The sequence below is a fragment of the Balaenoptera ricei genome, chromosome 1 (genome assembly GCF_028023285.1).
Source record: "Balaenoptera ricei isolate mBalRic1 chromosome 1, mBalRic1.hap2, whole genome shotgun sequence".
NCBI lineage: Eukaryota > Metazoa > Chordata > Mammalia > Artiodactyla > Balaenopteridae > Balaenoptera > Balaenoptera ricei.
Window position 1 is genome coordinate 22,564,988 of NC_082639.1, and position 13,498 is coordinate 22,578,485.

Sequence of the window (13,498 nt, forward strand, 5' to 3'; positions counted from 1 at the left end):
ATTCCTGAATGTAACCCATATAATTTTAAGTTATTTTACAAAAATGGAATAATACAAGGCCATCTACAGTGTCCCCTCCTCCCCCCATCACAATTCCATGAATTTCTATTTTGGTCTGCTTGAGAAGGACCCAGGTCTTCTCTAACAACTTAATATGGCTGGCCTTCTAGGATCCTGGAGTGAGCAGTGCCCCAAGGGCCTAGGTCTCTGTCATCAACAGCTACCTGGCAGAACCCTGACCGTTTCATCTTGTTCTTCTTAAGCACTGGGACCCAAACTTTTCCAGACTTCTGTTTCCCCAAAGCCTTTCAATGTGAAGAGTTAGGCACTCTGTTTTAGAGGCATGTCATTCCAAATCCAGGCATTTTGCTGCAGAAGTATAGGACATGTCCTGGGCGTGCGGGGAGAGTAAGCTGGCCAGGAGTGGACAGGGAGCGCTGCTAAATGCCAGGCAGAATTCTGGGCACCGCGGCGATAGCAGAAAGCTAAGAGCTCCTGCCTTCAATGGGACTTCAATTCTGGTGGAGAGACAGACACATTTGTCAGGTTTGATGAGTACTATAGAGAAAAGTAACACAAGATAAATGAGGCTGGAAGAGTCACGCTAACAAATTCAGAGAGGTGAGTGATGAAGACAAGCTGGGTAAGGCTTTGAGAGGGAAGCACTCACTTTTGAGAAAAGTGTATTATCACCTTTTCATTTTACTTCACCATACCGCACCTCTCTTCTTTCCCAGATTAAATCCATGGTCCATCGTAATCCCCCTCCCACCTTGTCTTCACCATCATCCCCTTGCCCCTTTCTCTTGCTTCATCTATTTTAATTGACAAACCACAATCCTGGTTACATATAACTCTGCACCTACCCGCACCTCTGCAGTTTAGAGTGGTTGGAGAACACATTCAACCAGTGTCTTAAATTCATGATCAGCAACCTCAGGAGGGGGATCATCAACATTTGCCCCATTTGTTCACTTTCCTCCTCACAAGACAACCATTTCATACCTTCTTCCTTTCCTCAAACCTCCAACACCTCGTATTCCACCTTTACTATCGATGACTTTACTTGACTGAGAAAAAATAAAGCAATCAGAACGAGACATCACCTATTCCTTCCACTACATCTACTTACCTCACATAATTGTAGATCGATGTTTCTTAAAGCCTGGTCTCTGGGCCAGCCGTATCAGTACCACCGGAGAACTTGTCAGAAATGCAAATTCTTGGATCCCACTTAAGACCTACTGAACCAAATTCTGAGGGTGGGGTCCAGCAATCTGTGCTTTAATAAGTGCTCCAGGTGATTCTGATGAAGCTTAGTTTGGGAACTAATGCCCTTGGGACTATGCATGTTTCTGTCTAGAAAGAGTCCCTTCATTTGTGCACCAGACCTTAGTCTCTCAGGAACTCAGGAACATGGCTCCATCAAACCTCCCTCTTCCACATCCCAATTTTACCTCTATTGGATCATTCCCATCAGCGTAAAAATGTGCCGCTGTTTCTCCCATTTCTTCCTTCAGTTACCACCCATTTCTCTATTCCTCTTTGCAGCAAGACCCCAAAGAGGAAGCTGTTACTCCCTGGCTCCATTTCTTCTTCATTCTCTCTAAACCACTCAATCAGGCTTTCATCCTCTGCATTCCGGTGGAACTGATCTTGTCAAGGTCACTAGTGACCTCACATTGTTAATTCTCAGCCTTTATTTAACCTATAAATGGCATGTAATCTCCTTGATATACTTTCTTCACTTGGATTCGAGCACAGCATACCTCCTGATTTTCCTCCTATTTTACTGGTTGTTCCTGCGTAGTCTCCTTGGTTGGTTCCTCCTCTGCTTTTTGTCCTCTTGATGCCAGAGTGATCCAGGGCTTAGTCCTCAACCCTCTACACTCACTAAATTTCATCCAGTCCTGTGGCTTTAAACACCATCCATGTGCCAACAACTCCCAAATGTAGAGTCAGTCCAGGTCTGTCTCCTGAACTCTGGTATATTCAGTTGCCAGCTCAGCCTCTCCACTGATGGCTCACCAACATCTCAAACCCAACACTTACAAACCTAAACTCCTTCCTTCCTCATCTGCCCCATCTCATGTAATAAATTCATCTCTCCCATTTCCCAGGCCAAATCCTGAGAGTAATGTTTGACTCCCTATCTCACATCATATTTGGCAGCAAATCTTACTGGTTGACCACTTCTCGCCGTATCTGTGGTCAAGTCACCATCCTCTCTCACCTAGATGACTGCACCAATCTCTTAGCTGGTCTCTACTTGCACTTTTGCTTCTTACAGTCAATCCTCCACACAGCAATAAAGGGATCCTGTGAAAATGTACATCAGATCATGTCATTTCTGAGCTCAGACTTTCTCCTGACTCCCATCTCACTCAGAGTAAAGGCCAGAGCCTTTGACGCCTCACCAATCGTTATGCCATCTGACCCTCCCATTTCCACTTTCATCTCACTGTTCTTATCTGCTCCACTCACCTTGTCCTCCCTGCTACCCTTCAAATGAGCCAGGTTCCTGTCAGAGGGTCTGCACCCTAGCTGGCTCTTCCACCTGGAATACCCTTCCCTCATATGTCTGCAAGGCCCGCTCACCCCTGTTTCATCAGGGGTTACCTTAACAGTGGTCTCCCCTGACTCTCCTATTCCCATTCGTTCTCCCATCTCCTGCGCTGCCTGCCTCCCTTGCTCTGGGAGTAGGCAGCGGTGGACCTGATATTCCACTCACCGCACATCTGTCTCTCTCTACTCTGAGGTGGGCAGTCAAGAAAGCTAATAAAAAGCTGTCACACAATTTAAAAAAATTGAATGAATCGGCAATTCGTGGTTAACAGAGTTTTAAAGATATAGTTTCTATCCTCCAATTCCAACTCCTGCTTCCCTAGAGTGATAGAACACTGACCTGGGAGTCAGAAGCCTTGGATCAATCCTAGGCCTGGCTCTATCACTAAGGAGCTCTGTGACCTGTGGCAAGCAAGTCATTAGGCTTGCTCAGCCCAGGAAGTGAGGGAACTGGGACTAAATGATCTATGAGGTTGCCCCTCCAATCCTGTCAACCCTACTTCCAAAATACATCCCAACATTGTCAGTGTTTCTCATCCCCACTGCCACCGCCTCCTCTCCATGCTGTTTTTATTTCCTGCCTGGGCTACTGCATCAGCCTCCCTTCTATCTCCTCCTTTCACTCTTGTCCTTTAATCCACCTTCCACATAGCTGCCTAAGTGAATGTACAAGTATGAATCAGGGCATGCCCATTTCTCTCTTGAGCCCTCCAGCAGCTTCCTGCTGCACTTAGAATCAGCCCTATGCTCCTTACCCTGGCCTACAGGGCCCCTCGCCATCTGGCTCTGTGCTCCCTCCACCTCATCTGGTTTCATCCACAGTGGTTTCCAACCCCTCAAATATGCCAAGCTCATTCCTGCCTTGGCAGTCCTTTGTTTTGCTTGCACGTTCTTCCTCCTTGTGTTCTCCTGGTGGATTTCCTCTCATTTTTTTAGGACTCAGCTTCAGTGTCATTTCCTGAGGGTGAGCTTCCTTTCCTGATCACCTTATCTAAAGCCAATTCTCCCTTGTTATTTTAAAAGTCAGCTCCCTACTTATTTTCTGTTTTCATCATAACATTTATCACAATGTAACATTATTTTAAACCATGCAATATTCACACAATGGAATACCATACAACTGTAAAAAAGATAGAAATCTATGTATTGATATAGAACGATTTCTTAAGATATATTGTTAAGTGAAAAAGATCCCAAGGTGCAGTGCAGAGTGTATAGAATACCACCATCTGTATAATAAGGCTGGGGGGTGGGCGGGGAGAATATATTTGCTTGTATATTCGTATGTTATCTCTGGATGGGTACAGAAGAAACCGGTAACATTGCTGGCCTCTATGGAGGGGACTAGGTGGCTAGGGGCAGGAGTGGGGGGCTTTTCACTGTGCACCTTTTTGTATTTTGAATCATATAGTGTAACACCTATTAAAAATAAATAAGTAAATATTAAAAGTTGTGTACGTGCTTTGTTTCCTATCTCCTCAAAGAGAACATAAACATCATGAGAGTGTATACCATGTCCTTTCTTGTTGCCTATTATGTCCTCAGCACTTAACACAATGCCTGGCACCTAATAGTGCTCAATAAGTAATTACGGGATGAATGAATGAAGGCCTCTTCCTGCTCTAACACTGTGATTCTTTTTTTTTTTTTTTTTTAACACTGTGATTCTAATCTTAGGGCTTCAAGAATATAAGACATGATATGGGGATATAGGTATATGTATAGCTGGTTCACTTTGTTATAAAGCAGAAACTAACACACCATTGTAAAGCAATTATACTCCAATAAAGATGTTAAAAAAATAAATAAATAAAATTAAAAAAAAAAAAAAAAAAAGAGAATCTAGGACTGGCCATTTAGAGGCACCAAAAGAAAATTGTTTTGCAGTGTGGTATACTGTTTTTCTTTGTTGTGTTCAATAAGCTTTAAAAAAAAAAAAGTGAGGGGGAGTGTGTGGCGGGTGAAATATGGAGGACCTGCCTGCCACAGACGTGCTTCCCAAGCGAGAGCCCAAGTTCCAGAAGAGGACAATGTCCTGCTTAGACCATGATCCAATCATGGCCTCTGCGGGTGGCAGCCTGAGGGACAGGAAAAGCAGCCCCCTTTCCTGAGGCCTCAAAACGTTCAGGATCACAGCTCCTACCACACTCTAGTTCTAAGATTGTCTTCTTCCCTAGATTGTAAAGTTTTTGAGGGCAGGGACTGCGTCTGTCTTGCTCACCAGTATACTTAGAGCCTGGCATAGAAGTGACAAAAGAATGAACTGAAAGACAAAATTTGTGTTGAAAGCCCGAAATCAGGAGCTGTCATACCCCATGTAGCCAGGAGGTGGCACCAAAGGAGCATTTTCTGAGATGTAGTTCTGCACAAGCCTACAGTCTGGGGGGCAGAGCCCTATTTTGACCAGGGGAGGGGGTAGCTGATTTTCGACAAATTTACTAAGCAGCTCTACTAGGCACTAAGGGTTGTAAGAAGAGATATAGCTGGGCCAGCGAGACAGAAGCCTCACACAGAAATCAACACTGTACAGGAAGACAAGTGCTATTCTGACCCTTAGGAGCCCTGAGAAGGGAGGATTAAGTTTGAGTCATTTAGGAAAAGTTCACGGAGGAAGTGACATCTGAACTGGGCCTTGAAAATGAGGAGGATTTATGCAGTTGGAGTACATTCTAGGTAGAGGGAATGGATTCATGGGAAATTGGGAGACTGGTGAATTGCCAAGAATGGCTGGGTTATCCCAGTTCGGTGGGAGATAAAGGGGTAAAGAAAACATTCTGCTCTGAGAGTTTACATTTTTGGTGAAAGGACAAAAGACTTATGGAATTAATGCAACGCATAGCAGCTCAAGAAATAGTCAATGGATTGAGATTTATATGTCAGGTAAGTAGTAGAGGCTCAATAAGTATGTTGTTGAATGAATGAATCATGGGACTGTGGTGATTTCTTTGCTAAATCACATGTCCTTGCTGATGCTTTAAGACTGTGTTTGCTAAGATTCTTTCCTCCTGTGTCTGAAGCTCTTCACAGACAGCTTTTCTTTCTCTCAAAGACAAGAAAAGCCTGACCCGAAAGGGGAAAGGATTGCAATTAACCTGTGAGGTCCCTGGTGTCCAGAGCCTTCCTTATTAGAGGATTCCCAAGTCTTGTCCCTGGAACATAGTCTCCTTCCTTAGGGCTGAGAAAATAGTAATCATCACTTATATTTTTATAGCAGCTGATGTCATCCATCGCATCCATATTGATAAACCCACTGAATTTCAATCCTCATTCTTAATTCAGAGGACTTCTTCTCTCTCGAAGCATTCTCCTTCCTACTTGTGCGACCCCATCCTCTCCAGTTTACCATGTGCCTCTCTCCTCTTCTTGGTTTCTTCTGCCGGCTTCTTCCATTCCTCTCTGTACCCATTTAAGGTTGAGTTCCAGGCCCTAGCCTCCTCTTGCTTTATCCTCTCCCTGGGTGATCTCATTCTTCCCCGTGGTTTCAACTACCATCTAGATGTCAACCGTCCTCGGAGCTGTCGTCGTTGCTCTCCTCTGAGCTCTAGCCCACACATCCAACAGACCACTTGCCTTTTTCGTTTGGATGTTCCTTGGGCATCTTAATCTCAGCATGCATAAAAACTCCTCATCTTCCCCACCTATTCATTCCTCTGTCATGGTGAATGGCCGCATCACCCAGCCTGTCGAGTCAGCCAGAAGCCTGTGTGTGTGTGTGAATCATCCTTGACTCAAGTCCTGAACATTCCGCCCCCTCACTCTCTCCTGAATCTTTCCACTGCCTTCCATTCACATCACTACCATCACCTCCAGCTGCCCCCTCTGCAGGCCATTCTCTCCTCAGTAGCCAAAGTGACATTTTAAACATGCAAATAAGATCATGCCACGACTCAACGTTCTTCAAACCCTCGCAATTCTTTGCTGTCCTTATCGTTGTTGTTTTTCCTCCGTTTCCTTCATATAAAATCCTTGCCCTTTAACCAAGGCCTTCAAGACCCTGCATGCTCTGGCTGATGCCCACCTCTCAGGCTCCATCTCATGCTGGACTTTCCTCCACTCTACTTCAGCCAGTAGGAATTTCATTTAAGCATTCATTCAATCATTCATTCAGGCAACCAGGTATTTATAGAGTGCCTCACTGGTGCCAGGAGTGGTACTAGGAGACTGGGTGGGAACAAGGTGAATGTCTCTGCCCTCATGACCCCTCCTGAGCTTCCTCTTCCTGCTTCAGGCTCTTTTCACACACTGCTCCCTCTGCCACAACTCTCTCCTCACACTCACATGCTCTGCTCCCCTCAACTACTAACCCTGGCTCATCATTCAGGTCAAAATTAAACATCATTTCCTCTCTGAAGCTCTCCTGGGGCTTGCAGGCTCAGTTAGGACCCCTGTTAATAGACCCCAGGGTTCTGACCTTGCCTTCTTTATGCATGCCTGTTTCCCCTGCTAGACCAGAGGCTCCGTGAGAATAAAAACCAATTCTGCTGTGTTCACCAGTGCCTGGCACTATGCCTGGCTCATGTCATGATCTCAACACATATGAAGGAAAGGCCACGGCCATTTCATTTGGATCTGCTCTTTTATTATTTATTTATTTACTTATTTATTGGCTGCACGGCTTGTGGAATCTTAGTTCCCCAACCAGGGATCAAACCTGAGCCCTCGGCAGTGAGAGTGCAGAGCCCTAACCACTGGACCACCAGGGAATGCCCTGGATCTGCTCTTTTAGAGTATTTGAGGATGACGTCTTAAATGTTCACAGACCGGGCCACCCTAATTACAGCCTTGCACAATCCAGTCTACCAGGCTCCAATGCTATACTTTAAAAGAGGCCATTGACCCCGACATCACCCTGGTTCAAGAAAGCAAACACCCAGGCTGCACAGAGATTTGCTGCTATAGCGTTTCATGCAGTCAGCTTGTCCTACAGAAAGGCAGTCAGGGGTGTCAGACAAAGAACAAGGGCTTTGCACTGGGATTCTAGCTTCCAGTCTTGGTCACTTGCTAGTTGTGTGAACACGTCATTCAACGTTTCTGCCCCTCAGCTTTCCCACCTGCGGGAAAGATGGGCATAATCATATGTGCACTTCTGGGCTGATGGGAGGAGTTCATGAGCTGTCACAGAGGACCTCCAGGCCATTAATGTCAGCTTCCTTCCTAACCACGAGGCAGTGCAAGTTAGTGGTTAGCAGTCTGGGTTCTGGGTCAGACAGACCAGGGTCTGAGTCCTGGCTTTGTCACTTCTTAGTAAGCTGAACTTGGGGAAGTCACGTGACATCTCTGAGTCTCAGTGTGCTTACGCGGAAAATGGGGACAAGTCGTACCTGCATCCAGGGTTGTTGTAAGCGCTTATGTGAAGCTCATGTGTGTAAAGGGCTCAGCCTGGTACATCGTAGGTGCTCAATAGATGTGCACAGCATCATGACGGAGATGGTCAAGGGGACAGAGAAAGTGGGTCCGCCGTTCTGATCCTCATTGGTGAGGTCATTTGGGAACTATTTATCGAGGATCTAATTTGTGGAGCGTCCTGTGTGGGGTACCATTTGAAATGGACCCCTCACCCCAAGTCTAGAGTCAGACAGAAAACATAAATAAGAAAGCTTTCATGGGACTTCCCTGGGGTCCAGTGGTTAAGACTTCGCCTTCCAGGGACTTCCCTGGTGGTGCAGTTGTTAAGAATCCACCTGCCAATGCAGGGGACACGGGTTTGATCCCTGGTCTGGGAAGATCCCACATGCAGAGCCCGTGCGCCACAACTACTGAGCCTGCGCTCTGGAGCCCGTGCTCCCCAACAAGAGAAGCCACTGCAATGAGAAGCCCGTGCACTGCAACGAAGTGTAGCCTCTGCTCTCCACAACTAGAGAAAGCCCACGCGCAGCAACGAAGACCCAACGCAGCCAAAAATAAAATACATACATACATACATACATACATACTAAAAAAAAAAAAAGACTTCTCCTTCCAATGCAGAGGGTGCGGGTTCGATCCCTGGTCGGGGAGCTAAGATCCCACGTGTCTTGTGGCCAAAAAACCAAAACATAAAACAGAAGCATTATTGTAACAAATTCAATAAAGACTTTAAAAATGGTCCACGTCAAAAAAAATCTTAAAAAAAAAGGGAAAGCTTTCATGTGCAAAGTGATAAAGGTTATTAAAAAAAAATCGAGACTCAAAAACTTGTTGAATGAAAGAAGCTAGAAGCAAAAGAGTCCATACCACATGATTCTATTTTTGTGAAGTTCCAGAACTGGTGATGGAGAGCAGAAGCATGATTCCCACTGGGGTACTGGCTGGGGAAGGCATGAGGGAGCTTTCTGGAAATGTTCTGTCTTGATCTGGGTAGTGGATGCCTGGGCATATGCAAAATATGTACAAATTCGTCCAGCGGTACACTTAAGATTTGTGGAAATCTCTTTTTTTTTAAAAAAATTTATTTTATTTATTTATTTATTTATTTGGCTGCCCCGGGTCTTAGCTGAGGCATGCGGGCTCTTCGTTGCCATGTGCGGGATCTTCAGTTGCGGCATGCATAATCTAGTTCCCTGACCAGGGATCGAACCCGGGTCTGCTGCATTAAGAGCGTGGAGTCTTAACCACTGGACCAGCAGGGAAGTCCCAAGATTTGTGGAAATCTTACATACAGTAAACTGTGTGTAAATTATATTTTAAAAAATTGCACCAGAGGGGTTTAGAGAAGGGAGTGATTTCTTCCAGCTAAGTGGACAAGGCAGGCTGCGTGGCCTGGAGAAGGATCTGCAAGGGGGGAAACGGCCACTTTCTCTCTCGGTGGCTCAGTAACAGAGCATCTAAACAAAGCACTTAAATGGAGTCAGGAATCGTCAGTAAGTGGTTTTGGAGATTATATGCTCTCTGTTTACATTGAAAAAAAAAAAGTTTGGGATTATATAATTGCAAAAGTCATAGTCAGGGAGGTAATTATCAAGTGTAACACGAGTATTCTACCTATTTTTGGCCTCATTGCTGGCTCTTCTGGCCCTTCATTCGCTTTGGCTAATGTGATTGAGAGTTGTTTTGCTGGTTCTCTTCTATCAGAGGCGGCTGGATGATGGGAGGGAACAGATAGGGGAACACAGAGGGGAATGATAAATCACATCTCTGTTGGGCTTCCCTGTTCACAAAGCACCTGTGTGCACAGCGTCTCACTTGATGACAGCAATCTAGGAGGGAGGTAGGGTATCAGTCACGGTTATTGATTGCAAGCAACAGAAACCAATTCTGGGCAGCTTCAGCAGAGGACCAGTGTATTGGAAGGTTATCGAATAGCTCACAGAATCAAAGGAAAACTGGAGAACTAGGGTCAGAAAACAGGTGGGAATCAAGGGAGGCTCATTCAAGCCTGTGTATTTGAGGGTGTCTTTGCTTCAGCAGCTTAACTATCGCAGTTACATTTGGGAATGATTGAGACAGATTTTCAAGGAAGCGGTAGCGTGGACATGGTAAGTAATTTGACCAGCAGAGAAGGGAGTTTCCAGGAGGGAACCACTGGACGAGCAAAGGCAGGGAAGTAGGAAAGAACGGTGAAGGTGTGCTTGGGGGACCCAGTTTGTTGCAAGGGAGCAGTGAGTTAAAGCTGGGAAGGGAGGTGGAAGCTGTGCCGTGCAGAGCCTTGCGTGTCTGGGAGATGAGCTGGTACTTGAAACAGCGGACAGTAAGGATCCTTGGAGGTTTTTGAGCAAGGGAACAAGAGTTTCTATTTCCACTTTAGGAAGAATAGCCCAGTACCCACAAGAGGACCGTGAGAAGCAGGGAGCCTGGACCTAGGCCAGTTGACATAGTAAGTAACACTGTCACCTCCACCCAAGAGACAGAGGCCGAGGACCCAGAGAGGGCTTTGGTACCTGGGTCACTGGGAACCACGGAGAAGGCAGTTTCAGGAGTGTGGTTAGGCCAGTGTTAGGGACTGAGTGAGCGTGAGGATGTGGGCTTTCAGGCGGATGAGAACACAGGCCCCAAGTCCAAGCTCTCTACCACCTGCCCCAGCCCACCACTGCCTGCGGCTCCTCTGGGCCTCCCAGTTAGGAGGCTAACTTCCCCTGCCTCAGAGCTGAGTCCTTCTGCATTTTGCTCTTCCCTTCTGTTCCCCCAGCTTGACAGAGAATCTTTTTTAAAAATTTTTATTTATTTATTTATTTATTTATTTATTTTTGGCTGTGTTGGGTCTTCGTTTCTGTGCGAGGGCTTTGTCCAGTTGCGGCGAGCGGGGGCCACTCTTCATCACGGTGCGCGGGCCTCTCATTGTCGTGGCTTCTCTTGTTGCGGAGCACAGGCTCCAGACGCACAGGTTCAGTAGTTGTGCCTCACAGGCTTAGTTGCTCCGCGGCATGCGGAATCCTCCCAGACCAGGGCTCGAACCCGTGTCCCCTGCATTGGCAGGCATACTCTTAACCACTGCGCCACCAGGAAAGCCCTTGACAGAGAATCTTAGCATCTGAAGAGACCTTAGACGGACAAGCAGAGGCTTGGGGAGGGGAAGGGATGAGCCAAGACATGGCCAGGAAGAGGCAGAGCCAGTAGTGAAACTCCGTCTCCTCTGCCCTGTTCAGGGCCCTGACTAGACACGTCTCTGCTGAGATGCCGTCCCTGACGGAGCCCTGTCATCCGGTTATTTCATAGCCTCGTGGTGGCATGTATTCAGTTTGCATTGCATATTCCGTGGGTGATTTAAAACTCCTCACTTCGTGTGTCTTCCAGTGAGACCCTACAGAGGCCTATTTCCTCGTCCTTGGCATCTCCTCCAGAACAAGTCCAGGACTCTTCATGAGGGGCTCCTGGGCCCTGGGGTCGAGGCCTTCTCTGCCTCTCAAGCTGGGGAGATTGCTGAGCACAGACCCTGCAGCCTTCAGTCTGACCCCCAAAGACAGTGCCCGGTGTGAGACCATTAAACTAGCAGGAGCCCTGACGGAAGGCTTGAGCCGTCCTTCCGCTCCTTGGAAGTCCCTCTGGAGACCCCTTCACCTTCCAGGGGAAGTCTAGCACTGCCCCCAGGCTGTACAGGCCTGGGATGAAGGAGTGTCCCTCCAGAGTATCCTTAGGGGCCCAGGACACATTTTATGTTAATTCTTCGGCTTGTGATTCCAAGACCATGTGAGTAGTGTAAACTCAAACTAGAAACATGAATTTGGGGAATTCCCTGGTGGTCCAGTGGTTAGGACTCCGCGCGTTCACTGCCGAGGGCCCAGGTTCAATCCCTGGTTGGGGAACTAAGATCCCACAAGTCGCGTGGCGCGTTCCAAAAAAAACCAAAAACCAAACAAACAAACCTGAGCTTGGATTATAAATTCCCAGGGAAATACCCACCTTCCTACTCTAACTCAAGCCAAGACATACACATCTCCTTGTTCCCCTGTGCCAGAGGAGAGATTTTTCCTCATCTCCTCTTCCACCGAGGGCGTAGTCCTTGGAGGGTCCTCCTTATCCTGTATCATTAGAACCTGGATCCAGCTACCCCTTGCTATCTCTTAACTCATCTCCCCACCGTGGGAATCTTTTTTTTTTTTTTTCCTAATATTTATTTGGCTGCTCCAGGTCTTAGTTGTGGCACGCAGGATCTTCATTGCGGCATGCATGCTCCTTTAGTTGCAGCATGCGGGATCTAGTTCCCTGACCAGGGATCAAACCTGGGCCCCCTGCATTGGGAACGTGCAGTCTTAACCACTGGACCACCAGGGAAGTCCCCCTACCCTGGGTATCTTCCCCTGCTATTCTTCAACTTCGCCCTGGATGAATCTTAGTAAAGTGTGGCTCTGATCATGCTCAAGAACCTTCAGTGGCTCCCCATGGATTAGAAATGTAACACATCATTAACTAAGTAGCATTTCAGGCCTCGACAGCAGGGCCTCAACCCACCTTCACGGTCTCATCCCCCGTTACTCCCAGCACAGAGGCCAGCAGGCAGGCAGAGCAGTAACTCAGGGGGCGCCAGGGAAAAGTGCCTGCCACTTGTGGCTGGGCACTTCGGGCCACTTGCCTGGCAAAACGATGCCCCCTTCCCACCCTCTGTCACTCACATTCTCCTCAGACTTTGCCCATTTTATTCATAACATAGCAGGGGTGGAAAAAATTGCTATTTTTAAAAAGCTGCCTGAAATGGTAAATTTTATGTTATGTATATTCAACGAGAAAAATAAAAAGCTGCCAGATTTCATTTCTTCTTGGTGGAAGACTACCTTATTTATTTATTCATTTATTTAACACTTTACCCACATTTACTTTTTGCTTTTAGTGTGCTCACAGAAAATTAGGATACCTTAAGCAGTTTAACAGCAATTTTTGTAAGCAAAGTTACATTCCATCTCTAAGTCAAATTGGTCAAAGCTCCAGTATTTACAAAACATGACAGACAAGATGCTACACAGAACCATTGCATCTGAAGATCTTTTCCTTTGTTCTCAAAGATCACTGGAAAAGAAAGCATGGTCTGCTGAAGACTACCTTTTCTGGGACAATATTCCTACTTGGCCTCCCATGGTGCCAAGCAAGTCTCAGGATGAATGGGGAGAGAGAAGCTGAGACCAAAAGGGCTAAATACTTTGCACCAGGAGATAAAGGGTGAGTCTTCTGGCTGGTTGTTTTGTTGTTGCTGTTGTTTGCTTTTGTTTGGTTATAGATGCTGTTCTGGTTCTTTCTCTGGAGGACCCAAGAAATGGGTGTGGGGCACAGTTTGGACACAGAAAAGAAAGGGCAGGGACGGAAGGGCTTAATCTGAGCAGGGAAGGCCCCACTAATGTGGCAGGGGCTGGAGGGGAGGCTGAGGGACCAGATGGGCATGGCTGAGAAGCCTGAAGATGCCCCTCATTTGAGTTTTCTGGTAGGACATCAGTTTCCAGTTTTCATTGACTGAATTGCAATTTCCTCATGACTTACACAAGCCGTCAGCAAGGCTTGTTAGCGCCACAACTAGCCTGGGGCTGGTGTT